Source organism: Eurosta solidaginis, chromosome 1 (assembly GCF_040869045.1).
Source record: "Eurosta solidaginis isolate ZX-2024a chromosome 1, ASM4086904v1, whole genome shotgun sequence".
Taxonomy (NCBI): domain Eukaryota; kingdom Metazoa; phylum Arthropoda; class Insecta; order Diptera; family Tephritidae; genus Eurosta; species Eurosta solidaginis.
Window position 1 is genome coordinate 100,763,002 of NC_090319.1, and position 24,675 is coordinate 100,787,676.

General features: G+C 37.0%; 1 protein-coding gene across 6 annotated transcripts in view; it reads left to right on the forward strand.

Moving 5' to 3' along the window:
* The window catches only part of LOC137236590 (succinate--CoA ligase [ADP/GDP-forming] subunit alpha, mitochondrial-like), a 182,236-nt gene that overhangs the window by 13,249 nt on the left and 144,312 nt on the right, over positions 1–24,675 (forward strand). The window contains exon 4 of one of the 6 annotated variants that reach the window (XM_067759373.1): positions 15,064–15,104. The exons of the other annotated variants lie outside the window; for them this stretch is intronic. The gene's annotated coding sequence lies outside the window, so the exon portion shown is untranslated. Of the gene's footprint in view, positions 1–15,063; positions 15,105–24,675 lie in introns of those variants that run through there. 6 annotated transcript variants of the gene reach the window in all.

Here is a 24,675-nt window from a genome sequence, read left to right on the forward strand (position 1 = left end):
CAGCGGGGCTGCTGGAAGGAAGTGAGGGGAGGGGGGGGGGGGGCGCTAAGGCGCATACTACGGGACGTCCTAAACTCTTACCTATTCAGAATCAACCCCGACATACAAAATGTATGCCCCGTTTACAATGTGTCCCCACATGACACCAACCATCTCTTTAATTATAATGTGGAACTAACGCCTCTAACCCCCAGCGGGGAAGGGGGTAAGAATATACCCGCGGTAGGTATGCCTGTCGTAAGAGGCGACTAAAATACCAGATTCAAGGGGTGTGTAGCGCAACCCTTCAGGTTGCCAGCGCAATATGTAGCTTCTCCAAACCTAATTGTAAAACTCACCTATCCGCGGCGAATCCTGTTTCACTAACAGACGAGGCTCTGGCGACCCCAAACTCCTCATGGAACTTGGGGTGGGGAGGGAGGGGATGGCCTGAAGGTTTAATGTGGCCACATAAATCGTTCCCGAGATGGTCGGGCTAGCACCTTAATGGTGCTGTGGTACCAGAGCGTACCGGATCTGTATCCGACAAAGGACCATCACATCGATAACACTCCCCAAAGCCTTCGGGGAGCAACCTTATCGCTACAACAACAACAACACCAACGCCTCTAACACCCATTTCATTATGGTCCACCCCTGTTGCAACAGCAAGTTTCCATGGACTACCGTTAGAGGATATTGATGACAATTTGTGATCGGTCGCAACTATTAGGTGGGGCGAGCTTCATCTTGTCCCCATTTACCCGCAAGACCCTTTCATTTGCTTTTTTATCTTATCCCGAGAAGGCAGAACTCAACACGTTTTTCAGGCCATACTGTCAACCGGTTTCTGAAAATTTATCACAGGGACTTAAAATAACGTATTTTTATATAAAATAGAAGATTCAGCAACACTGGCACCATCTGATATGAAACAGTAGCCAACTCCCAAGTTTGGTAGCAAGCAAAGTATAAAAAGAACAATTTGACATTTGCTTTTTGATTTTTATTTTTCCCACTCGTCGGTAAATTTTTTAACATTTTTTACAGTTAACAAGTAAGGAAGGCTAAGTTCGGGTGTAACCGAACATTACATACTCAGTTGAGAGCTATAGAGACCAAATAAGGGAAAATCACCATGTAGGAAAATGAACCTAGGGTAACCCTGGAATGTGTTTGTATAACATGTGTATCAAATGGAAGGTATTAAAGAGTATTTTAAGAGGGAGTGGGCCATAGTTCTATAGGTGGACGCCATTTAGGGATATCGCCAAAAATGTGGATCAGGGCTGACTCTAGAATTTGTTTGTACGATATGGGTATCAAATGAAAGGTGTTAATGAGGGGTTTAAAATGGAGTGGCCCTTAGTTGTATATGTGAAGGCGTTTTAGAGATATCGACCAAAATGTGGGCCAGGGTGACCCAGAACATCATCTGTCGGGTACCGCTAATTTATTTATATATGTAATACCACGAACAGTATTCCTGCCAAGATTCCAAGGGCTTTTGATTGCGCCCTGCAGACCTTTTTCATTTTTTTCTACTTAATATGGTAGGTGTCGCACCTTTTTTTTATTTTTTTCTAAAGTTATTTTTTGTGTCCATAAACCAATCCAACAGAAAACAGTTACCGTCATGGAGTCTATGCCTCTAACAAATTTCAGAAGGATTTGTAAATTTTTTTTTCGACTTATGGCATTAAATGTATTCTAGACAAACTAAATGAAAAAGGGCGGAACCACGCCCATTTTGAAATTTTCTTTTATTTTTGTATTTTGTTGCACCATATCATTACTGGAATTGAATGTTGGCATAATTTACTTATATACAGTAAAGACTTAAATTTTTTGTTAAAATTTGACTTTTAAAAAAAATTTTTTTTATAAGTGGGCGTGTTCTTCATCCTAATTTTTATTTAGCACATATATAGTAATAGTAGTAACGTTCCTGCCAAATTTCATCATGATATCTTCAATGACTGCCAAATTACAGCTTGCAAAACTTTTAAATTACCTTCTTTTAAAAGTGGGCGGTGCCACGCCCATTGTCCAAAATTTTACTAATTTTCTATTCTGCATCATAAGGTCAACCCACCTACCAAGTTTCATCGCTTTTTCATCATTTTTTCGGTTTTTCGAAATTTTCGATATCGAAAAAGTGGGCGTGGTTATAGACCGATATCGTTCGTTTTAAACAGCGATCTGAGATGAGTTCCCAGGAACCTACATACCAAATTTCATCAAGATACCTCAAAATTTACTCAAGTTATCGTGTTAACGGGCAGACGGACGGACGGACGGACATGGGTCAATCAAATTTTTTTTCGATACTGATGACTTTGATATATGGAAGTCTACATCTATCTCGATTCCTTTATACATGTACAACCAACCGTTATCCAATCAAAGTTAATATACTCTGTGAGCTCTGCTCAACTGAGTATAAAAAGGTAGTCCTTAACATTTTTTTATCATCTTTTTATTTTATAATTTTATTCAAAAACTAAAGTACTTGGAAGGCTTTGTTTTACCCCAAAATGGGTTTGCCTACAACTACAAAGTTAGGCGCGCTTCTTTCCTTACTCTCTATCTCATTCACTTCTGATTAAGGTTTCGTTTTTCTTCTTATTCTTCTACATCCCTTTGGCCATCTATCTCCACTTCCACTCCCACTGCCAGTATCACTTTCACTCCCACTATCAATTCCTCTCTCACTCTAAGTTCCACTCCCAATCTCCCTTTCCATCACCACCGTCTCACACTCCCCTTCCTAACCCCTCTACCACTGTAGTTTCAATTTCCTCATATATGGACTCATACACTCCTCCCTCGATCTATATAATCACTCAGTTAACAGTGCTCCTTAAAACAAAATTGTTAACTTCTTGCCTCTCTCTCTTTCTCATAATGTTAGATCCCTGTATTTCCATTGTACCTTCCTATTTCCCTTTCTTAATATTTCTCTCATTCATTCAAACTGTTTTTCTCTCTCCCGACCTCCCTCTAGTTTTCTCTTTGTCCATTTTCCACTTCCACTTTTTTCCTCTCCCATTCCCTCTCCTTTCTCTCTCCAATCCTCACTCCTACCTCTTATTTTCCTCGTTCCCTTTTTTTGCTTATAGCTTTCCGTATAACTCTCTCTTCCTCTCGCCCTTCTTCTTCGCCACCGCTCATTGTGAAAACCGCCTTAAACCTATTCTATTTGGTGGCCAAATTGTGAAAATGCATTCTGAAATCACCGTGGTTAAGATATTGACATATATCTCAAGAATGGTTAAGCAAATCGCACCATAAAAACAAGTTGACCCTTAGTGAATTTTCCGGAAAGGGAGAGTCCTAATGCTCTAATAATTTTTAGGAAATCCCACTATTGATCAATGACCCATTTCTCGGAAAGAAAAGTTTCTGAACTGAAAGCCTAGACAAGGAGGTACCCCTTTACCAAACTTTAAGCAAATTGCACCATAAATACGACTTTTTAAAATAGTGTAACCAGTTCTAGGGATTTCTGACAATTATACACCTTCTGCTAACGTTCAAATCGCTAAACTGTCGATAAATAACTGCAATATTCAATATTGCAAAAGGTCTTTATTAGACTATTTTTGGAGGAGTACTCCACAGTTATAATTCACTTCACAACTAAAAGCGTGTTTTAATCAAACTGATTACTGACTCCTCAGCTTTCGCTGCTTTTATAATCTCGGTTATCTCGTTCGCCAATTCTCCTAAGGTCTAGTCGTTTCACGATCATGTGTTCTAGAATAGCCGTATCTCATGCTTGGTTACCCAGCTATATACATATATATTTGTAGTTTATGCTTTTCTTTTAGCCATATGCGTGTGTATGTGTGAGTAACTATTTCTCCTCTTAGCTGATGACTCCATATGTGTATGTGAGATGTTCTACGTCGCCTTCTATGTACGTAAGTGTTGCTTGCCTTAATGTGTACATGTACATAAGAGTAGCTGCTTGCTGTTTTGTTGTTGGGATCATATACTAACAGCATAGTGATGCTAATATTGGCCACAACCTTGGTCCACTTCCCAGAATGAGAATTTTCGCAAATATTGACTGTACCTTATTTCAAGCAAATCGCACCATAAATTTGATTTCGAATAGATCTGTCCCTGAAAATATTTTTTTCTAAAATAATAAGGTAGTCAAGGATCCCATTATGAATCTAAAGCATTCTCAAATCCCTTGGACCACACAGAAAAATTCATTAAAATCAGTCCAGTCGTATACGAAGAGTTCAGTCACAAACACATGTACAGAGGAAATATATAAAATATATATTTTTAGGAAATTTTTTCCTCCGAATATTGTATTTTTTCAGTATACGAGGTGTGATCAAAAAGTATCGCGAATTTTGTGTTTTTCCAAAAATTATTTATTTATTCATAAATATCTGTTTTGTCCCCTTCAAACTAATCCCCATGAAATATTATACATTTGTGCCAAAGGTTTTTCCAATCTTCGAAGCACTTCAAAAATTATTTTGTTTATCTTGTTCAGTTCCTCCTTCGATGCCGTCTTTATCTCGTCAATCGTAGCGTAGCGTCGTTCTTTCACCTCTTCAGTTTAGGGAACAAGAAAAAGTCACAGGGGCCAGATCTGGGGAATACGGTGGCTGCGGCATAATTTGTGTGTCGTTTTTGGCCAAAAAGTCGCGTCGAAATTGAGCAATTTTGGTACGAGTTTCGCGGCGACCCGTCTCATGCCCAAATATTAATATATAAAAAACATGCGTCACCAAATTTTTGGCCGCGATGGACTCCTAAGCTACTGAACCGATTTTAAATTTGTTTTACATCCCGTGTGTAGTTTGATCTAACTTGAAATATAGGATAAGTTATCAGTTTATAGTCGTAATATTATTTTAATACAATTTTTTTTATTTGTTTATACGTAATAAAAAATGTTACGTATACGCAGTGGTACTCATATTTTCAGGTGGTGCGGATATACTTACGTGTAATTGGTTGGTGTTTAATTAAACAACGTGCTTATCAATAAAAAAATATTATAGCGAATGATATCAAGTATAGCGCATCACCAGGCCCGCCGAGAGGGTGGGGGGTTTCTGAGGAGGCCCGCGATTTAGAGGTGCTATGACTTTTTTTTTAATTCAGGAGAGTCTTTAGTTGTTTCATGTGCAATTTTTAAGCCGAATTTCAAAAGCAACGAAAATCTGCATTTCGTTTTAATATTATACTGAAGTGTGAAAAATAAAATTCTATATATATAAAAAGAAAGGCTAAAATGTGTGTAAGTTGGTCGCCGGTGTTTAAAGAGATTCGTCGGTCGTTTTGCTCAAACTTTCACACAAGCTGCGTAAACCTCACGCGGTGGTTACTACATAGGTTTGGTTGCGATCGACGTACGGGGTCTCGAGATATAGGCCGAAACGTGGACCCGAGTACCCCTAGAATGTGTTTTTAGAATATGGATAACAAATGAAAGCTGCTGATGAGTGTTTTAGTAGAGGGTAATTTTCATACCCCTGGGTAACTACGGTCTCGAGATATAGGCCAAAACGTGGGCCAGTGAATGCCTAGACAGTGTTTATACAATATAGATATCAAATGAAAGCTGTTGATGAGTGCTTTAGTACATAGTAATATATTATCCACAGACGGGGATAAGGACTAGGACTGGGACTTGGAGTGGGACTGGGACTGGGGCTGGAATAAAATACATACCACCCTCTGTGACAGGCAATAAGGGATGCAGAAGAATGAGAAGGAATTGAGGGAAGAGAACAGAGAGAAGGAGATTGAGAAAGAGATAGAATGAGACGAAGATGGAGATAGATGAAGCGAAAAAGACGAAGCGAGGAGTGAATAAAACGATTAGGAAAAAGTTAAGAGGAGGGAGGGCAGAGTCAGAGGGAAAAAGCGTATTAAAATGTATGCAGATAGGCTAAATTTAGGGCAGGACGTCTGCCGTGTCTTCTAGTAATTGATAAAAATTTAATGGCACGAGCCAATCGATATGTCTAGGTCCTCAGCAACTTCTCTAACAATGATTCAACGATTGTCCAATATCATGTTCTTCACTTCATCAATTTTTTCGTCTGCTGTTGAAGTGCTCGGGCGTCCGGCACGCTCTTCGTCGTTCACATCTTCTGGGCCTTCTGAGAACATTTTTTACCACCGATAAACGTTGCTTTGGTCCAAGGTAGCTTATCCGTATGTCACAGTCAACATTCGGAATGCATTCGCGCACTTAATTTCGTTTTTCAGACAAAATTTGATACAGATTCTTTAATCCATTTTTTTTTTGTTTTTTTTTTGTTTGAATAGGTATAAATCGAAGACGAGCCAAAACACGTGCAAGCAAAACAGCTGTCAATAATTAAGTGAACATTCAAAATGGCAAAAAATAACGCCACAAAAATATCGAAATTCCAATATACGTAACCCGCGAAAATTCAAAATTCGCGATATTTTTGAACGCACCTCGTATGACAGCAAAATGTTTGTATAATACGAGCGAGGCTCAGTTGCTATTACATTTATTCACCTTCATTTCGTGGAAGCTGCCAGTGGAGTTTATTGTCGTCTATGAGTTGTGATGCTTAATACGAAATTATTTTCGATATCGATTGCGCACCATTATAGATATTTTATGACTAATTTCTGTAAATATGCATCTCCTTCCTAGCTCCTTACTAGAACCAACCTACAGGACTCTTATGATATTAAGAGTGTTTCATGCCTGCCATCCCTCGTAATTTGAGACTTTATATTCGTTATTAAGAGCGACTATTTTATTAATCGCATTTTGTGTGCCGTCCTCACTCCAATTGTTTAAGCAGAAATATCAGATGATATTAAGTAATTAAATAAACCATTGAACAAGCATTACATTAAGTATGACCAATTTCTGCTTTTCATCAAACTTCTTTCATTTGAATTTCTTTTAGTTACAGTAAACATATTGCTTTTGCCCAAATTTTGCTTGAATCATATTTCAGCCTCCACATAAAATTTCTATACAGTATTCAACTACAAAAACTACTTAACTAAGCTGATTAATATGACCTAATTATTGTGCGTTTCATTATTTTTAGTTAAATCCATCACAAATTGTCATTCGAATCTTCGCTAGTTTCTGTAAGTAAATATGATGCCTAGACATCCACTTAAGCCTTTGTATGTACCCTGCAGCGAATCGCACTTATTCTAAACTAGCGTGGGACTTAAGCATTAGGAGATGGTACTATCTCAAATTTTGCCCGCTTTAAGTGCTTCCAACTGACTGTCGCAACCCTTCAGTGTTTGATTTACACATATATAATCAGATATTAACGACAGATAGTCTTACACTCCTGCGGCTAGAACTTCTAACTAAACCAGAGAAATATTCGAAAACTGGCATTACACGCTCCGTTATAGATCTCACACATGCTAGTAACGAAAATACAAGACGAACAAAGTGGTCTATCAGTAACGTTGCTGTTGTTGTTGTATTAATAGTGCTTCGCCAAATTCAATAGACACGACCACTCACAAATTGTCATCAAAATCCTCCAACGAGAGGCCAAGGAAACTGGCTGTTTCAACAGGGACGGACCATAGGGAGATAGGTGTTAGAGGCGTAGGCTCCACATTACAACTGAAAAGATGGTTGGTGTCATGTGGGGACACATCGTATGCAGGACATACATTACGTATATCGGGGTTGATTCTGGACAAGTAAGAGTTTAACCTGTTACAGTACCCAGAACGAAGTTGGGCCAGGGTGACTCTTGTCTCCCTTTGTTTGGGATATTGCATATTAATAACGGGGTACACCGGGCGCGTCTTGCCAAAGGCGTTTACCGATTCTGTGTGGATTTGGCTAAGGTCCTGCTTATGCTTCCCTGGATCAAACGGCTGTGTTTTCAGGTGCCGGATCTCGTCATAATGCTTTAGGAGATGTTCCCTTAATCTGCTATTAGTAACGTCTAGACACACATCCACCACAAAGCTATAAGCTTAGAGCTAGTGGAAACTTCACCAAGGATAGTTTCCAACCAACCACAAAGAAGAAGAAGGAAACAACATCTGTTCGAACCATTAACATTTGATTTTGTATTGAGTGATGCCACAATACAAAGGACACATGCGGAAGACTTGTCGCTTCAAATATCTAAGCCATTAGCGTGTAATGCTGCAAACCCCTAAAGTTGGGCACAACTAAACCATATGCCTGTATATTGGTGGAACGGGGAGCATATAAAATGGCATAAATAACGACGAATGGCACAGTGGGTACGCTCATCGCCACGATATGATGAGCTACACAGTACTTACATAGTCCAAGGAACAGTGCTTGCAAATGCTATAAAAAAGAGCAGGAAAGCATGCTTCAAAAAACTCAAGGATAGTGTCGAGCGTATTATTAATGAGCGTCTGCAGGAGACCCTGAAGAGTTCAGATAGCTTGTCAAATTGACAGTTTGGATTTCAAGAATCAAGTTCCAAAACAAACCGTTGTCAATAAAATCCGTGAAGCCATAAACGGAGGTCAAAATAAAAGGAAGTTCTGTGCACTGATTACTTGGTATATTAGAAATGCTTTTAATACTGCGAACTGTATAATGATAATGACAGCATTACGAAACTTTGGCATACCTGCTTACCTGCTCAGAATAATTTAAGCGACAGAGTGCTCCTTTTTTATACAGATGAGAGACCAAGAAAGCACAACATCACTGGCGGTGTCCCTCGGGATCTGTTCTAGGGCTAATACTCTGAAATACGATATATGATTGTGTGCTACAAATCGCCATTCCTGGTGGCACGAAAATCGTCTCGGTCCGTCGTCTATGCAGATGATATTACCGTAGTAGCAGTGACAAAGAAACTGGATCTGATCCAGGCATAATGTAATGACGCCTTAGGAAGAATAAAATAATGACTGACGAACATGGGTCTGGAGATAGCTAGCAATTAAACAGATGTGGTTTTGGGAAGTTCAAACTGAAATGTGGACTAGTCCAAATCATAGGAGATTATCAAATAAATTCAATGCCTTGTTTCAAATACTAAGTAGTAAATATTGACTCAAAACTAGTATTTAAGGAACGCTGGAATCACAGGGCGGTGGCAGAGAAAGTTTCTAGTGGAGCTCTAATGCGAATTTTGCACAACATCGGCGGCCAAAATGAAGCTAACCATCAACTTTTGGCAAACGTAACCAGCTCGATAATATTATACGTAGCACTAGTGTAGAACGAATGTAGAATTACTCACCAAAAAGTTATGGTAATAGTCTAGTTGAGGGGTCGACTGCTAATACGCTACCAAAAATATCGAGAGAGGTGTCAAACGACGCGTCTTGACATCAGTATTAATAATCCGAAGGCGGAAAATAAAAATTTTAACGCGTTCAAAAGATATTAACGAAAAACCGAAAAAAGACCCGCGGGTACCTCCGAAACCGGGGGTCGGATCCATAGTATTTTTGCGCAGAACATCTTTCTGCGTTGGCGGCCTTCGGCCGCGATTATAAAAAATAACCCTGGGCTACGCCATGCCAAGTCCGGGTGCGTGGTATAACCGTGGCTACCGCCACGGTGATGCACAATTTTTTTTGGGGGTACAAACACAACAACAACCACATGGAAATCGCCAACTTCAAATGCAAATATCTCCTGACAGAGATAAAATTTTTCTTTTCCGCCATCGGATTATTGTTCTCGAGATTAATACGCGTCGTTTGACACCTCTCTCGATATTTTTGCTAGCGTATTAGCAGTCGACCCCTCAACTAGACTATTACCAAAGTTATATTAGAAGCTTACCGAACTACTGCTTTACGAGTAACAAGTACCTATCGAACGAAGTCCGATAATGCGATCCTTGTTTTATCTAGGAAATCCCAGTATATTTGCCGTCAAGGGAAAGGGATGGTCTGAATGACATAGGAAGCGCGCGACCATCGGAAGTTGATATGCTAAATAGGAGCAGTTTTTGCTAAATCACAAAAAATCAAACAATTGCTTGATCTGGTCACGCCTCAAAGAGGGTTAAGAGATCATCTCCATTAGAACAATGATCAGGTGCGGCATCTGCCAACAAAACTGTTTGATCCAGCCGCGCATAAGAAAGCCTATGCCAAATCCATGCAGATTCGGTAAACGCATTTGCCAGGACGTGCTTGTGAAAACCGTTATCAATATATACTACCCCACTCTTGCAGAAGAATAAAGTACACTACCGAGGGTTACACGAGTCGCTCTGGCCCAGCTTGGTACTGGTTACTGTAAGAGGTGAAATTTACTTGTACTGTATCAGGTTAAATTTCTGGACAAGTAAACCCCGACATACGCGATGTGTCCAAACATGACACCAACCATCATTTCAGTTGCAACGTGGAACCAACACCAACTTCTCTATGGTCCACCCCTATTGAAACTTTTAGTTCCATTGGACTCCCGTTGGTGGAATTTGATGACAAATTGTCAGTGGTCGCACGCATAAAATGGGGCGAAGCACTGTAAACATAACAACAACGATGGGAGGAAAGAAAAAGGGTCCTTCACGATTGATCGGAAAATAGACCAATGGTATGAACGGAAGCACGACAAACTAAACTGCCAACTCACGCAGATATCGAGTGGGCACGGCGGTTTCAAGGAGTATTAACATAAGCTTCGTTTTCGTTTCTCAGCAAAATTCTCTACGTACACAGCGTTTTTGGAAAGGAACCTTCCACAAGGCATTTAGCTCCCAATCTGAAAGGAAGAGCTGATATATGCGGACGTGTAAGAGTGGCGAATAAATCGCCTTTCTCCCGGTGACATGATGCCTAATGCCTAACGACGGTCCCTCGGGGTATGAATACATAAACTGGATTAGTCTGGTTTCCTTGGGCCACTTGAGGGCGTTGCAAGAGTGATCCGAATTGCTACTATGAAAATAGCACCTACCACCTGTAGCAAGTTGAGTAATAAAATATCCTAAAATTGGAAAGTGTTCGTGTATCTGTGATTTTGTCATAGTTTCTGAAAAACCGCAGTGATTAATTCTGAACGCGGTGATATATCAATCGCAGTGATTTTCTCATAGAGGCTGAAATATCACAGTAAATTTTAGCAACAACTTAGAAGGAATCGACGTGGCTGGCTCACTACGACGGCAACTGCTTATCGTTCGCAATCACGTTTAGCAATAAAAGCAATCATAGACTCAAACATAATATTCCTCTCCGCGTTGTGTCTCCATTCTCAGTAAGCAGAGGCACTTGTCACATTTTAGCTTTTGATAAAAAAAAGAACATTTTTGCCTCCCTTCCTCCTCTAAACGCAGTGACTGACTGTTAACGCACGTACGTTACTGTCCGTACGTTTTACTGCATGACAGTGGTTTTGTATACAATTCTAGTGTTAACAAGTAAGGAAGGCTAAGTTCGGGTGTAACCGAACATTACATACTCAGTTGAGAGCTATGGAGACAAAATAAGGAAAATCACCATGTAGGAAAATGAACCTAGGGTAACCCTGGAATGTGGTTGTATGACATGTGTATCAAATGGAAGGTATTAAAGAGTATTTTAAGAGAGAGTAGGCCATAGTTCTATGGATGGACGCCATTTAGGGATATCGCCATAAAGGTGGACCAGGGCTGACTCTAGAATTTGTTTGTACGATATGGGTATCAAATGAAAGGTGGTAATGAGTATTTTAAAAGGGAATGGGCTTTAGTTCTATAGGTGAACGCCTTTTCGAGAAATCGCCATAAAGGTGGACCAGAGGTGACTCTAGAATATGTTTGTACGATATGGGTATAAAATGAAAGCTGTTAATGAGTATTTTGAAAAGGAGTGATCCTTAGTTCCATAGGTGGACGACGTTTCGAGATATCGCCATAAAGGTGGACCAGGGGTGTCTCTAGAATGTGTTTGTACGATATGGGAATCAAATGAAAGGTGTTACTGAGCATTTTAAGAGGGAGTGGGCATTAGGTCTATAGGTGGACGCCTTTTCGAAATGTCGCCATTAGGGTGGGCCAGGGGTGACTCTAGAATGTTTGTACGATATGGGTATCAAACGAAAAGTGTTACTGAGCATTTTAAGAAGGAGTGGGCATTAGGTCTATAGGTGGACGCCTTTTCGAAATGTCGCCATTAGGGTGGGCCAGGGGTGACTCTAGAATGTTTGTACGATATGGGTATCAAACGAAAGGTGTTACTGAGCATTTTAAGAGGGAGTGGGCATGAGGTCTATAGGTGGACGCCTTTTCGAGATATCGTCATTAGGGTGGGCCAGGGGTGACTCTAGAATGTGTTTGTACGATATGGGTATCAAACGAAAGGTGTTACTGAGCATTTTAAGAGGGAGTGTGCATTAGGTCTATAGGTGGACGCCTTTTCGAGATATCGCCATTAGGGTGGGCCAGGGGTGACTCTAGAATGTGTTTGTACGATATGGATATCAAATAAAAGGTATTAATGAGGGTTTTAAAAGCGAGTGGCCCTTAGATGTATATGTGAAGGCGTTCTCACGATATCGACCAAAATGTGGACTAGGTGATCCAGAAAATCATCTGTCGGGTACTGCTAATTTATTTATATATGCAATACCACTAACAGTATTCCTGCCAAGATTCCAAGGGCTGTTGATTTCGCCTTGTAGAACTTTTTCATTTTCTTCTACTTAATATGGTAGGTGTCACACCCATTTTCCAAAGTTATATTTTGCGTCAATAAACCAATCCAGTTACCATGTTTCATCCCTTTTTTCGTATTTGGTATAGAATTATGGCATTTTTTTCATTTTTTGTAATCTTCGATATCGATAAAGTGGGCGTGGTTATGGTCGGATTTCGGCCATTTTTTATACCAAGATAAAGTGAGTTCAGATAAGTACGTGGGCTAAGTTTAGTAAAGATATATCGGTTTTTGCTCAAGTTATTGTGTTAACGGCCGAGCGAAAGGACAGACGGTGGACTGTGTTTAAAAACTGGGCGTGGCTTCAACCGATTTCGCCCATTTTCACAGAGAACAGTTACCGTCATAGAATCTATGCCCCTACCAAATTTGAGAAGGATTGGTAAATTTTTGTTCGACTTATGGCATTAAAAGTATTCTAGACAAACTAAATGAAAATGGGCGGAGCCACGCCCCTTTTGAAATTTTCTTTTATTTTTGTATTTTGTTGCATCATATCATTACTGGAGTTGAATTTTGACTTAATTTACTTATATACAGTAAAGATATTAAATTTTTTGTTAAAATTTTAATTTAAAAAAAATTTTTTTAAAAAGTGGCGTGTTCAATGTTGTTGTACCCACAATTCAATTTTGCTAATTTTGTATTTAGCACATATATAGTAATAGTAGTAACGTTCCTGCCAAATTTCATCATGATATCTTCAACGACTGCCAAATTACAGCTTGCAAAACTTTTAAATTACCTTCTTGTAAAAGTGGGCGGTGCCACGCCCATTGTCCAAAATCTTACTAATTTTCTATTCTGCGTCATAACGTCAACCCATCTACCAAGTTTCATCGCTTTAACCGCCTTTGGCAATGAATTATCGCATTTATTCGGTTTTTCGAAATTTTCGATATCGAAAAGGTGGGCGTGGTTATGGTCCGATATCGTTCATTTTAAATAGCGATCTGAGATGAGTGCCCAGGAATCTACATACCAAATTTCATCAAGATACCTCAAAATTTACTCAAGTTATCGTGTTAACGGACAGACGGACGGACGGACGGACGGACGGACATGGCTCAATCAAATTTTTTTTCGATACTGATGATTTTGATATATGGAAGTCTATATCTATCTCGATTCCTTTATACCTGTACAACCAACCGTTATCCAATCAAAGTTAATATACTCTGTGAGCTCTGCTCAACTGAGTATAAAAAGTGCAATTTAACAAATGAATAGAACACAAGGTAATAGTCTAGTTGAAGGGTCGACTGCTAATACGCGTCCAAAAATATCGAAGGAGGTGTCAAAAGACGCGTATTGATCTCGACAACAATAATCCGAAGACGGAAAAGAAAAGGTAATAGTGCAGTTTACGGTACCCACCGAAATTTGGGCCAAAATTTTCGAGTGAGGTATCAAAAGACGCGTATTCACGTCTAAATCAAGAAACCGAAAGCGGAAGTTAACTTTTTTTACCCGTTCAAAAGATATTAACGAAAAACCGAAAAATACCCGCGGGTCCCTCCGAAACCGGGGGTGGGATCCATAGTATTTTTGCACAGAACACCTGTCTGCGTTGGCGGCCTTCGGCCGCGCTTATAAAAAATAACCCTGGGCTACGCTATGCCAAGTCCGGGTGTGTGGTATAACCGTGGCTACCGCCACGGTTATGCACAATTTTTTTTGTGGGTATATGGCGAGACCGATTCCGGCGTGGCCAAAATGGTCTCCATGTGTCTCAGACAGTATAAAATCGTGCAGATTGATATGCAGGTATGCACTCGTTTGCATGCACGCACTGTATTTCACGACTGTTGAAATATTTGATCACCGCAATTAAAATAAAACACTCGTACTTTTACAATAATGTTGGTTTTATTTGTGTCACACAAATTTATAAGTGAGCCGCTATATTTCTTGTATTTTTGCGTACACGATATTACTTAGCGAAAAATTTAGATGACTGCCCGAGTTGAATGCGCGTAAAAATCTGGCGTCATTCAATTTGACATTATGTGAGGTAACCCTCACTGTGAATGTTGCTTTGACAGGCAACCCCTATTGTGAATTCTTGTTGTGTTCCATACGCATTGCTTGACCTTATGGTCACGCAACACTTACCGTAGGGTTACCTTACATCATTCCCCTTTGGAAAAGAAGAATTGGCCAAATTCTTCTGTCCCAAAAGCGATGTAATTAACTTTAAAAGTTTAAGACTGTTAAACTAAGTTTAAATCTACATCTATGTTTAGGTCTAAATTAAGAATTAAATTGTAAAGTCTAGTTCTAAAGTAGAACTTAAATTTAGTTTTTATAATTAGAAAACAAAATTTTTTTTTTTGTGTTTTAATTCTACTGTATACATTCAGTTCTTAATTTTTAATGATTGCTTAAATTTATTTGATTTCATTGTCTTTTTTTTTTCAGGTTTGGAAGAAAAACATTTTATTTCTAATTTAACGATAGAGATTAACTTTAAATAATCTTGAATTTAAAAATTTAATTTAATTAATTTTTCTTATTCTATTTTTATGTACTATTTTTTTCTTTTTCGTTTCGTCATCAATTAACGTGACGTTTACGCTGTCAATACCTATTACGGTATACGGACCAATATAGATACTACTATGCTTGTCGCGGGGTTCTTTTTCAAGCAATACCTTGTCAAATACCTTGACAGATATTGGTTGTGAACTTTTGTTATATCCGGTTTGATTTTTTAATTTGTGTTCTGTAACTGTTTTATTCGCTAATTCGTGAGTTTTTTGAAAACGAAATTTAACTTCTTTCGAATAGTTTTCTATGTTATAAATCGGGTCTATTTTATCGGTTTGCAGTTCTTTTGGTAAATTAGCTGCTTTGCCAAAGACTAATTCATATGGTGAGAATTTATTATCGAATACTGTGTTTGTTGTTGTGTTGTGAAGAAAAGTGAAATATTTCAAGTAAACATCCCAGTCGGAAAAATTGGGATTTAGAAAAGATCTTAAATATTCATTGAAAACTCTGTGATTTCGCTCTACTGTGCCAAGAGTTTCATGATGGTACGCTGTGGAAAATTTATGTTCTATTTTTAATAGTTTTGTTAACTCTGAAAAAATTTCATTTTTGTATTCGGTACCTAAATCAGTTTTAATTGTTTTCATAATGCCATATATTAGTATGAAATTTTCAAAAATAGCTGATGCGACCGTTTTTGCACTTTTGTCAGGTATCGCAATCGTTACTAAGTATTTGCTGAGATCGCATATAATGGTGACAGCGAACTTGTTACCATTATCGGATTGAGGTAGAGGTCCTATAGTGTCAATGACAACAATGTCGAATGGCTTACATGGTGTTTCGGTTAGGACTAAATTTTCTTTTGTTTTTGGCTTAACCTTATTCAAAAGACATTTTTCGCAGTTTTTAACAAATTTCGCTATATCGCGCGTCATGCCTTTCCAATAATATTTGGTTCTGAGTTTTGCATAAACTTTTTTGCTACCGAAATGTCCTCCTAAAATTGGGTCGGTATGGTAAATTGTTATTAATTGTTGTTTTTTGTCTTCGTTTGTCACAGTTTCTACGGGTTCGGTTAGGACGATTTCTAAATGTTTTAAAATTTTATTCCCAGTGGTTTTCAGATCTGATATCGAAAAATATTTAAAAAGATTATCATTTTTTTGCAATTCAATTATATTAATATTGCGCTTGCCAGCTTCTTTTTGTAGCTTCAAAAGTAATTCATCTAAATGTATTATTTTGTTAGCACACGCAACCTTAATTAACTCAATCTTTTTGTGTTTTAGATGCGCATTTAATTCAAAATTCGTAATTTTACCACTTTTATCATAGCTTATTTGGGATTTTACTCTGGGTATTTTCTTTGAAAATTTGTTTGAAAAATTATCATAAACTTGTAATTTTATGTTTTCTTTTACTTTTTCTTCTTTGAGTATTTCTTGTTGCATTAATTGTTTTTGTTTTGTCTGTGATCTTGTCTGTACTGCTAAAATTGATGTTCCTGAATTTTTTATTTCTTCTATTGTGATGCGAGAGAGTGCATCTGCTCCTACGTTCGTTTTACCTTTTATGTATTCAATAGTGAAGTTGTACTCTGCCAGTTCAAGTCTGATACGTGAAAGTTTTGAAGAGGGATCTTTCATATTGAACAAGTAAACTAATGGACGATGATCGGACTTGACTGTAAAGTGTGTGCCATATACGTATGGTCTGAACTGTTTTATTGCAAAAAATATAGCTAAAAGCTCTAACTCAATTATTGATTTCTTTTGTTCTGAATTATTAAATGATTTGGACGCGAAACAAATTGGTAAGTCAATGCCATCTTTATTTTGACTTAGAATGGCACCACAACCAATTTTTGAAGCGTCGACAGTAATTATAAATTCCTTTTTGAAGTCTGGGTATTGGAGAATTTGAGGAGAAATTAAAGATTTTCGGAGTTTTTCAAATGCTATATCACATGATTGATCCCATTTAAATTCTACTCTTTTCCTGCTAAGTTTATTTAAAGGTGCTGCTATGGAAGCAAAATTTGGTATAAACCTTCTGTAATAATTGGCGAATGCCACGAATCGTCTTACTGCATCTTTATCGGAAGGTTTCGGATATTTCTTTATTGCAATTATTTTGGAATCGTCTGGAAGTAGACCTTTTGACGAACATTTGTGTCCTAGGAAAGTGACTTCTGAACGCATGAAGTTGCATTTTTCGGGATTGAGACGCAAATTAAATTTTTTGCATGTTTGAAAGACTTGTTCTAAATTTTTAAGATGGTGAGCTTCGCTACACCCAATGACTATAAGATCATCGACATATAAAAAGGCTTGGTTTGGAGAAATTCCTGAAAAGGCAATTGACATCATTCTTGAGAATGAGTTCGGAGCTACGTTTAAACCGAATGGTAAAACTTTCCATCGAAAAGCACCACGATCAGTGCTGAATGAAGTGATGTCTCTAGAATCTTTATTTAATGGGATTTGGTGAAAACCTGAATACAGATCCAATGTAGAAAAATATTTGGCTCTGCCTAGATTATCAAGAATATCGTCTATTCGTGCAAGTGGGAATTTGTCTGCTATCAATTTTTTGTTTACGGCTCTAAAGTCAACACACATCCTGTAGGATTTCTGTCCATTTGGGTTTTTCTTTGGCACAAGTATCAATGGACTATTATAGTTGGAATAGCTGTGTTCTATAAGATCGTTTTGCAATAAATTATCAACTTGTTTATTAATTTCCTCTCTCTGACAATATGGTAAACGGTAGTTTTTTATGTAAACAGGATTTGTATCTGTCAATCGTAATTTCTGTTCATAAAAGTTGTTAAGTGTCATACGATCGGTCTTTAGTGCAAAAATATCATCATATTTTAGACATAAATCGAGAAGTTTTGGTTTGGCATAGTTTGGCATTTGTTTTTCTAAAATTGATTTTAATTCCTCTGACCTTTTCGAATCTTTTGAAAGATCATTGATTTTATACACGTTATAGTTGGTGATTTCATCCGTAACTATGTTACAATTTCTTACGTATTTTACCTCGTCAGTGACGTTTAATACCTTTATTATCGGATTGTTGGTGTCAACAATACACTTTGCGGTGAACACACCACTACAAATTTCCTGTGCGTCTATAAAAACTGGATGTTTAGATTTTTTCAGCTTAAATAAGCGATAAACTTCGCATCTAGGAGGAATTATCAATGTATTATCGGTTGTATTATGTAAAATTGAAATTTTATGAATATTTTTGCCAATGCCAATTGTTATGCTCTCGTTTGCATAGTCTATGACGCAATTGTATTTTTTCAAAAAGTCTTTGCCTAAAATACCATCTGACGGTATGTTGAATTTGTCATCTACTACATTTAAAGTATGTGGAATTGAAAAATTTGAATAAAAAAGTTCTGTTTTAATGGTACCCAATGTTGAAACTGTATCTGTCGTAACACCCGTTATATTTATAATATTGTTGTTATTTATAGAAACATTTTGTTTTAAACTTGAAAGTTTTATAATTGATATATCAGCCTGTGTATCTACTAAGAAAGTGCATGTTTTAAAAGAGTCATTGCAATTCAGTTCGATAAAATCTGAGTAGTTCAGGTTTAAACAATAAATTGATTTATTTTGAAAAACGTTATTTAATTCAGATTCTGGTCCCCCAGTGTTCGCTCCTGAGGGCCGTTGGCGTTTAAAGTGCGTACACTAGCGTTATTTGTAGTATTTGAACGTCGATTGTTGTTGTTACTGTTGTTATTGCTGTTGTTTCTGTTTACGGGCCTGCTATTGTTATTTCGAAAGTTACCATTATTTCGCGAGCCATAATTATTGTTGTTATTATGCCTATAATTGCTATTGTTGTTTCTGTTAAAATTGTTGTTGTACCTCGAAAAGTTGTTCCTATTATATTGATTTGACCTGAAGTTACCTCGAAAACTATTATTTTGCCTGTTATAACGTGATCTAAACGCTAGTACCTGCCTTTCACTTGTTTGGTTATTTTGTTCTACGATAATTTTCGCAACTACATCCTTAGAATCAGTAAACGTAGTTGACGCTAAAATTGATTTTACTAGGTCTGAGCGGGTGTTAAGCCGACAAACGTTGACGGTTTGTTCGACTGCCATTTCGTGCGCTTTTTCCTGAGTCATTCCTTCTATAACTAATGATCGTTCTAAAGCATCGGAAAGTTCCTCAACACGTTTGGCGAATTCAGTATGATTATTATTAAAAACTTTTAACGATGCAATTTTTCCTGCAACAACTTTTGAGTTGTCAGGTTTTATTCTACCTTTTAATGCATCTTTTATTTGTTGAATTGTTGTTACTTCATTTGGAATTGCCTCACGCGCTTTCCCTTCTAACTTGGATTTTATAAACGAAATGAAAGTATTTGTCAAATTTTCTTCCATCAAATCTTCTATCAAAACTATTTTATCTATAAAGGATGCAAGTGAAAGCGGATCGCCGCTGTAGTTTTCTCTAATTATGGATGCACACATAGTAATAAAAGTTTTCTTTTGCTCTGAAGTCGCCATTGTTGGTTGTTCTTCGCTAATTGTGTCTAAATTATTATAGTGGAGTGAATTGGAAAATCCAGGGAAATCCTCAAGAAAAGATACGTGACTTTTTTTAATAATACTAGCTTTGTATGCTGAAGTTGTCGATGCGTCAGATAATTCTTCCTCAGTGTCAAAATCAGAACTTGATTCGCTTTCTTGTATTAATTCAGAAAGATCTTTGGGTATTTTTATATTGCAGTTAATTCTAGAAAAACATTTAGTGAGTTGTTCTCTGCACTTTGATAAACTTTCGATTATTGAACTAGGCTTATCTCGATTTTCAAAATATGAATTTACTTGTATTATGATTTGGTTATAGCTTTTAATTAAAGCATCTTCATATTCTATTGATTTTTTCGCTGAGATAGATCGGTTATTTAAAACTCGTTTAGTAACTTTAGTGAAATTAGAGCGTAAATTTTTGAAATTGGAATCAAAATCTGACATTTGACAACTGACATCTGAAAACTTTATTACATTTATTGAAAATGTTTACCTCCGTGGCAGAAAAAAATAATGTTTCATGAAAAAAAAATTCGGAAAAATGTTAAGATTAACGCTGTAGGCACTGTTTATACTAAAATGAATTTGAAACTATTCATTCACTGTGTAATTGTGGTATGCAATTTAAAAAGAAAAAAAAATTTTTTGTGAAATCAGAGAATATTCGAAATATTCAAAATCGATGAGTTAATTGGTAAATGGTAAAGATTCGCATATTCAAAGGCACTGTATTTAAGACTTATTTTGTAAATGCAAGTGAATGTTGAAATATTTTAACCGCACTGTATTCGTTTAATAATGCCAAGAGAAAAGAAACTGTTGGAATATTTGAAAGACACTGTATATAATACACAGTTTGAAAAGAGTCGCAAATGTAAGATATGTTGAAATATTTGGAATACACTGTATTCGTGTGATGCTTCGAAGGAATTGTTAACTATTTGAATGGCACTGTATTTGTTGCAAAAAAATGTGTAAATGTTTGTGATATTCACTATGTTCAATTTCCGAAGAAATAATTGGAAAAAGGGAAATTAAGCTTTCACCGATAAAATAAATTTTCACCATTACCATTATGTGACTGTAACCTGTCTATATTGATATTTGAAGTCAATGAGAGATTTCAAAATTGATTAGCTTCGAATAATTATTGCAAACTTTTGGCGAAAAGATTTGATATTTTTGGTATTATACATATAAAATTGATGTATAATTTGCGTTTCAAAAAGGTTTTAAAAAAATGTGTAAATTTGAAAAAATATTTTTCCGATTGTATTTATTACGAAGCAGTGTTCGCATTTAAAATAAAAAATTCAAGTTCCATGTTAATGTTTGAAAAAGAAAGAATATAGTAATATATGCGTGATAATTTGCATGTGGTGGCCGTATATTTAAAATTATTTTTAATGTACATTCAAAAAGTTTTCGATATTTAAATGTTTATATTAAATATTTGGTTAAATTGTGAGAAGAAAAATGTGTTGCTACATGCGCAGTATACAAATGTTTAGAAACAAAGTGTCAATTTTTGTTGCTACATGCATAGTATACAAATGTTTAGAGAAAAGTACATATGTAAAAAGGCAAAAGTGTCAAGTTGATTTGCTACATGCATAGTATACAGGTATTGAAAAAGATTACATACAGAAGCAAAGTGTCTACTTATACACAGAAATTAAATATTAGATATGTACGTATGTTCTAATCTACTCTACTGTACCGCTTTTTGTCTTTTCTGCTTGCTGGTGTATGTGTTGTTGGTATTTTTCCGCTTCTTGCCGATGTAGATGTTGCCGTCCAAGTGATGCCGTCGCCGACTGGTTTTTTCTTCTTACTTTTGTTATGTATAGCATGATTTTACCGCTACTAACGGTACTGCGTATTAAAACGTAGCGGGTGGTTGTGCTTATGTGTCAACGTTATGGTATGGTACAGCAGCTTCCAAAAACTTTTTACATATATGTATGTATGTACCACCACAATTCCACACGTAACTTTGGTTCAAGTTCAAATTAATTTTTAAATGTATGTTTATACGAAGTTCTAAAAAGTATATTTTGCCATTTAGGATGTACCTTTTTCTTGTAGTTTATGAAATTTTAAAAAAATTTTTTTTTTGTAGTATTTGAAATTTTATGATTTTTTTTGTAGTTTTTGATATTTTAATTTTTTTTTGTAGTTTTTGAAATTTTTAGATTTTTTTGTAGTTTTTGAAATTTTCAAATTTTTTTTTTTTTTTTTTGAAATTTTGTAATTTTTGTAGTTAGATTTTGTAGTTTTAAATTATAGATTACTTCATGTAATTTTTTTGAATTTGTTGCAATCAGCTTTGTGTAATTTATATCATTTTATGTAAAAATTTTTTTTGTATGTATGTACTTTTTTTTTTTTTTTATTACAACCACCACCGCATCACAACCAGCACGCACTCAGTTTTTAGTAAATTTGTAAATGTCTTTTAATTTTGTGCTGCAGGGAATTATTCCAGGTCCCCGGAGCCACCATTTTTCTGCAGGCATGGTCACGGTCGCCATGTCCTGTCACGGTCGCCATGTGGCGAGACCGATTCCGGCGTGGCCAAAATGGTCTCCATGTGTCTCAGACAGTATAAAATCGTGCAGATTGATATGCAGGTATGCACTCGTTTGCATGCACGCACTGTATTTCACGACTGTTGAAATATTTGATCACCGCAATTAAAATAAAACACTCGTACTTTTACAATAATGTTGGTTTTATTTGTGTCACACAAATTTATAGGTGAGCCGCTATATTTCTTGTATTTTTGCGTACACGATATTACTTAGCGAAAAATTTAGATGACCGCCCGAGTTGAATGCGCGTAAAAATCTGGCGTCATTCAATTTGACATTATGTGAGGTAACCCTCACTGTGAATGTTGCTTTGACAGGCAACCCCTATTGTGAATTCTTGTTGTGTTCCATACGCATTGCTTGACCTTATGGTCACGCAACACTTACCGTAGGGTTACCTTACAGGTACAACACAACAGCAACCACATGAAAATCGCCAACTTCAACTGCAAATATCTCCGGACAGAGATAAAATTTTTCTTTTCCGCCTTCGGATTATTGTTCTCGAGATTAATATTAATACGCGTCTTTTGATACCTCACTCGAAAATCTTGGCCCAACTTTAGGGTGGGTACCGTAAACTGCACTACTACCAAAGAAAATTTTAAGTCGTTCAACAGATATTAACGAAAAACCGAAAAAGACTCGCGGGGCCCTCCGAAACGGGGGTGGCAGTCATAGTATTTTTGCGCAGAACACCTTTCTGCATTGGCGGCCTCGGCCGCGCTTATAAAAAATTACCCTGAGTGGGGCCAACACCGGTTTGGAGACCAAAACTATATCCGCGCAAAACACTTACATATGTTCACAATTTTTATTGTGGGTACAACAACATTACAACAACCACATGAAAATCGCCAACTTCAACTGCAAAAATCTCCGGATAGAGATACAATTTTTATTTTCCGCCTTCAGGAGATAATATAACATCAGTAATTATTGCTTAAAAATGTTAATATAGAAGGCGCAAGGACCATCTCTAGCTTGTAACAGGAATTCACACAAATTCAATAATAAATAATAATTTTTTATTCAATTAGAACACATGTTTCATTTGTTGCGGTAGTTGAAAAATGAATATTGCGCAGTGCTGCAATGAGTTGAGCTGGTCTTGCAATTAAAATATATATTTTATAAATACAATGGAAAATAAATGCTTCTGTGCGAGTTTTTCGACTAATACCGTGAATTACCAGCACTGTGGAAAATAAATAGTGAATTTTTATAAAATTAATGCCTTTTTTATACAATTAAAATACATGTTTCATTTGTTGCGCTACTTTAAAAATGAATATTGCGCAGTGTTTTTGAGCCGTGTATGTAAAAATTTTCTTTTGCACAAATTTCATCGTTTTATATTTGCGCAAGGTTTTGTGTAATGTATGGGCCGTATAAGCAAAACGGGAATTTTCGAACCAGATGACCACCTTGTTTAATTATAATTTAAAGTCACGTCACATAAGCAGTTTTTCATATTCACGCGTTCAAAGCAATCTTAGGCAAGGCGCACACGAGGCTACGCGTCATAGACGCTGCAGGCGAAATTTGTACGCTTTGATGCCGAACACATGTATTTGAATGGAGAGCTGCACACGAGGCGTAAGCTGCATGAAAGCGACAAAGCATGAAGATTTCATGTAGCTAAGCGTATAGCAATGTTGGTCGCTGAGTGTACGTACGCTTGAAAAAAAGGAAGAACAAGATGTTTGTTTACATTTTTTTGTATGCAAATTTGTGTAATTAGTTAAAAAATGTTACTTTAGTTAAAAAAGTGCGTGACAGGTATATTACCAAAACGAAAAAGAGTGTTAAACACCACAACAGCTTGGGTAATAGTCTAGTTGAGGGGTCGACTGCTAATACGCTACCAAAAATATCGAGAGAGGTGTCAAACGACGCGTCTTGACATCAGTATTAATAATCCGAAGGCGGAAAATAAAAATTTTAACGCGTTCAAAAGATATTAACGAAAAACCGAAAAAAGACCCGCGGGTACCTCCGAAACCGGGGGTCGGATCCATAGTATTTTTGCGCAGAACACCTTTCTGCGTTGGCGGCCTTCGGCCGCGATTATAAAAAATAACCCTGGGCTACGCCATGCCAAGTCCGGGTGTGTGGTATAAACGTGGCTACCGCCACGGTGATGCACAATTTTTTTTGGGGTTACAAACACAACAACAACCACATGGAAATCGCCAACTTCAAATGCAAATATCTCCGGACAGAGATAAAATTTTTCTTTTCCGCCATCGGATTATTGTTCTCGAGATTAATACGCGTCGTTTGACACCTCTCTCGATATTTTTGGTAGCGTATTAGCAGTCGACCCCTCAACTAGACTATTACCACAGCTTGGTTAGACATTGTTGA